We start from the raw sequence: 5422 nt of genomic DNA, 5'->3' as shown, positions 1-5422 counted from the left end.
GTGCGATGGTGGTGGAATGGTGGAGGCGATAGTGGTGGTGGCAACAGTGGTGGAATGATGTCGGTGGTGGTGGAAGCGACAACAACAAGGTGTGGTGGTGGTGGTTGTGGAATGGTGGCGATGGAGGTGGTAGCAGCAAGGGTGATGGTGGTGGTGGTATGGTAATGATGGTTATAATGTGTTTTTTAAAACTAAAAATCAAATTCATAAAAATTTTCTTCTTCCTTTTGATAATTAATGTAAAACTATTTTAAAATTGAGTTAAAAACCCATTCAATTTCATTTTTGCCGAACACATTTTGTTTTGAAAATTGTATTTGTAAACCAAAAATCATAAACTCACAACCATCCCAAATAGGTCCTAAGAATCCAATAATAGATCAAGAATCTTGAATGGATAATTTTTTTGAAAAGCACTTAAAAGAGAAAATAATAAATAAAAAGAAACTATACATTAAATTTTTCTATAAGTTAAAATCAACTAATTATGCACCTTAGCAGTTGGAGAAATTAAATGAAAAGATACGAAGCTTCTACACAAAAGTCAATTGACCTTGTGTCGTACCCTAATTCCATCCGAGGATTATCATTTGCAAACATTGGGATTCTTGCCAGCCGAATTGAGCTGCTTAATACCAATTGTCGTGCAATCCATAAGGTTTTTCGATGTTTCAGAAGGAAATGTGAAAAATACTCAAAAGGAGGGCAAAAGGGTCACTTTGGGGCATTTTTCAATCCCTGGGCCCACTAGGAAGCTTAGGGCTGAAGTAACCAGCTCGCCTGGGCAAGCACGGTTACTTCTGAAGGAAGCAAGCAGCTTGCTTGGGCGAGCTGCTGTGCAACCTCCACCCCTCATTTCCTATAGATAGGCGTGAGGGGGCATAGCTTAGGGGTTCAACACTTGATATTGAGAGGTTCAGAGAGAAATTGGTGAGAAGAAGGAGAAAGAAGAAGAAAAAACCTCTCCCGTAACGTTTATGTGATCGATTCTGTGTTCGTTCTTCATTGTTCTTCATCCGTTCTTCATTGTTCTTCGTTCATCGACCGGTTAGTTTTTATTTTTTGAAGTTTTGAATTCATTCTATGCACCCTTAGGGGTCCACTCTTGCTTTTCGCATCTTCATCTCCATTCTTCTACCATCAGTGATCTCATATCCTTGTGTAAAGCAAGTTTCGACCGATTAATTGTGTCGTAATCTCATTTTTATCATTGAAAAATGAGTTTCCACCGATTAATTGTGTTGTAACCTCGGTTAATCATTGAAAAATAAAGTTTCAACCGATCATTTACTTTGCAAGTCCTCTTTTAATGAGTTTGAAAGTAACCAAGTGAAACCAAAGCTAAAATCAACACATAATCAAGCTTTTATCCACAAAAATCGCTCGAATCCGTTCAAGGTCCAATGCCTTAATGGTTTCTTTTACTTATATCGGTTAAAATGAACCTTTCAAAAGTCTAAAATCAACCATACGCATAACTTTCTTGCTTTCAAAGAACTACGTAGGTCTGAGTTCCTCATTGTAATTGAGAATACGTAGGAGCAAGAGCCATGCTCTTGTCGACCCCAAAAAGTAAAAAACATAGAAAGGGGAAATAAACAAAAAATGAAGTCATAATTTTGCACATTTGATTAAAGGTTGTCGTCCCTTGAGGCAGACGCGTGGGGTGCTAATACCTTCCCCGCACGTAAACAACTCCCGAACCTTTTATCCTTCAAATTCGTAGACCCCTTTTTGGTTTTTCTAACGTTTTTCCTCAAATAAATGTTGGTGGTGACTCCGTGCATTTTCCTTCCTAGGAAGACGCACCTGTGGGTCTCTCGTCGCCCTCCTACCGAAGGGTAGGTTGCGATAGTTGGCGACTCCAGTAGGGACCTTTTTATAGAGATAAGCCATTTAATCTGTGTGCATTTTTATCGTGACTTTCTCTTTTGTTTGTTTCCCTTTCTTTCTTTTATGTTCTTGTATTCATGTAACCCTTTTGATGCTTTTATATTTTGTTTAGTTGTTTATTTAATTCATGCATTGATAAATATTTGTTCATTTGATGCACACACGACACCTACACTTTTTGCACACACTGTGAGTTATTAAGGGCCCTACACCCGAGTCCATGGGAACATAGGAAGTGGAGGTGAATCTGAGGTCATGCTAAGTCGTCGACTTGCTTGATGACAGTGAAACCTCATCTAGAGTTTTTCTCTTTGATGATACGTTGTCACTGGTAGTCCCTACCGCCACAATGATTGATATCAAAGGGGATGATATCTCTAGAAACCTTTGAAAGTTATGTGCAACCACCTTAGGAATTATCACTAAATAGCAAGCTTTTAGTTCCTCCTATTAGGTTCCTGAAATAGGGGCACGGAGCGAACACGCTACGTGCCATTTCCTTGATATTGCCATGCATATCTTTATGATATCATGTTTGTGTGCGTCTTTCCTATGCTTTCTATGTTGTTATGTCATTTCGCCATCATTTGATTGTGTTACCATGCTTGTTCGTCTGGTATGTTTCTTTTCATCAACCATGTACTCTCACGCATGTATGCCCATACTGTGTCATCACTCATGCATTGCATTTGTCTCGTCATTTTGTCACGGGAAGTCGGAAGGTCCGCATCACCTTCTTAAATGCATGCATGGGGCACCATGGTAATGACTATGAATGAACCATGAGGCCCAATGCTTGTGAGTAAGAGGAGACGATCTTCCGAGTACTTGTGTCTATAAAATGCATTTGTGTCATGCATAGCATAAACATTCCCTCATGCATTCATTATATTTCCTCCATGATAGGGTGTCGGAGTATTGATCAACAGATTTTTTCATTCTAGCAAAAACATGGGATCGAATCAAGCACCTTCTTTTTAGAAAAAGTTCTATCATGTCAAAATCAAAAGCCTAGAAGTTTCCAATTTGCAAGAGTTAGGGCAACGGATGGATCAACTCCAACGTCAAGCTTTCCACAAGACATATGGAAAGATCTGGGATTTGGCTATGATAGAAGTGTCTGTTGAAGCCATTGCATCCCTCGTTCAATATTACGACCAGCTGCTCAGGTGCTTCACGTTTGGGGACTTTCAGTTAGTACCAACCGTAGAAGAATATGAAGGGATCTTGGGATGCCTGCTAGGAGGAAGGAGGTCATATCTATTTTCTGGATTATACCCCTCCATGGCAAGGATAGCCAAAGTGGTCAAAGTCTTGACGCAAGAATTGGACCAAGTAAAACAAAACAACAATGGTGTGATTGGGATACCAAGGAAGCATTTGGAAGAGAAAGCAAAAGCCTTGGCAGATCAAGGAAAATGGGCCTCAATCATTGATGTTTTAGCGCTATTGGTGTTCGGAGCCATCCTCTTTCCAAACATGGATGGGCTAGTAGATCTAGCACCAATCGATGTTTTTCTTGCTTATCACCACAGCAAGGAAAGTCTGGTCGTTGCTATGTTGGTCGATGCCTATGACACATTTGACCGAAGATGCGAGAAGAGTGAAGCAAGGATTGTCTGTTGCACACCCGCTCTTTATGTATGGCTGGTTTCTCACATTTTCCGCCATGAAAGTAGACTCGCATGTCCCTTACAAGGTCACTGCATGTGTGCCGAGAAAAAGGAAAGCAAATTGGGAGCAACTCTTGGCTGGTATGGTAGGGGCATCCATTAATTGGTTCCCCCGATGGAAGGAAGGAGGGGTTAGAGTTTTGTCCTCATGTGAAGGGTTCCCGAACGTCCCCTTAATGGGAACAAGGGGTTGCATCAATTATAATCCTGTACTTGCCATAAGACAACTTGGCTACCCTCTGAGAGGAGCACTATTGGGAGAGAGTATTGTGCCTTTCATCACATGAGGCTTCGGTGACCCCAAAAGGACAAGGAGCTTAGAGGAAGCAGCAATGGGATCATTGGCGGCTATCACAAGTGGCTGAAGGCTAGGACGCAAGAGATAACTTGGCTCCCAAAGCTAGGGGTTTCAAATGAGGAAGAGGCTAAGGTCCCTGAGGAGAGCAAAGAGGTGCAAGCCTTAAAAGTGGAATTGGAAAGAACACAAATAGTCAAGGAAAAGTTCAAGACGACAACCATCAGAGTCAGAAAGGAATGTGATGAGCTGAGGGATGTCAACACGGCTACAGCCGCAACATTGGAACCAGAAACAAGTTTCGAGGGGCTTTATGGGGCAGCAACATCGAACTCAAGCTCCAAAGGTCTGAAAGGGACCAGTAGAGAGTCGAATGTATGATATTAGAAGACAAGTTAAAGGCCTATCAAAGGTCAAAGAGAAGCTTGTCCAAACAGTTGAGTAGGATAGAAGAGAACATGTGGGCTATCATCGAGCAGTATAAAGAGAAGTTAAATCTAGTTGCAACCCATGAGCAAAGGCTAGAGGACGAGTATGCAAAAGTATCTGTCCTGTAAGCGGAAAGGGAAGCAAGGGAGAGGGTGATAGATTCATTACACAGAGAAGCTATGATATGGATGGATAGGTTTGCTTTAACTTTGAATGGGAGTTAAGAGCTTCCAAGGTTGTTAGCCAAAGACAAGGCTATGGCGGACATGTACTCAGCTCCCAAGGAAGTTCATGGGCTCCTCGATTATTGTCAGCATATGATCGATTTGATGGCCCACATAATTAGGAACTGCTAAGACGTTTGCATTTTCGCTTTAATTTTGACAAGATGAAAAATTTTGTTCCTTAATGAAAATGAGTTTGGTTCAATCCTATATACTTGCTAAAAATTATGTGCAAGTCCAATACTTCAACAACTTATCTTTAGCATGCATTCATGTTTAGTTTTTTTGTCACATTACTCACTGCATTTTGTTCGACCACAGTAAACACCATAACTAAACACGCTTTAAGGCACCCCTATCAAACTCGTTCCAAAACTAGAATCATGGCTGAGATAGAAGAGGTGCAAGAGCAAATGAAGGCCGATATGGATGCCTTGAAGGATCAAATGGCCTCCATGATGGAGGCCATGTTAAGCATGAAGCGAATGATGGAAAGCAATGCGACCGCAGTTGCTGCCACCAGTGCCGCTGTCGAGGCGGATCCTACCCATCCATCCACCATAAACCAAGCAAACCAGTCGATCCCGGACATGGTGGATCAAGGAGAAGTGCTAGGCAGCACAGACGGTCCACACGTGGGGCATAATAGGAATACTTACCTCTATGACTTACCCCCCAACTACACACCACCCAATGCGGTGCCTATGCCCAACAAGAACGCTAACCGCGTTGTTCCCGTTCTCTTTGAGGGCCAGCAACCTCAGCCTATGGGGGAAAATCGTGAAGACCCTCGAGATCATGCTCAGGTTGACTTTGAACCATACACTATGTTCGCCACTAAGGGACCGGCGTGTAGTGGTATGTCTCAGCCCAACACCGTGGGGGCTCCTCAACACCGCCCATTGTAA

This window comes from Glycine max, chromosome 14 (assembly GCF_000004515.6).
Source record: "Glycine max cultivar Williams 82 chromosome 14, Glycine_max_v4.0, whole genome shotgun sequence".
Taxonomy (NCBI): domain Eukaryota; kingdom Viridiplantae; phylum Streptophyta; class Magnoliopsida; order Fabales; family Fabaceae; genus Glycine; species Glycine max.
Note: the sequence above shows the minus strand (reverse complement) of the source record.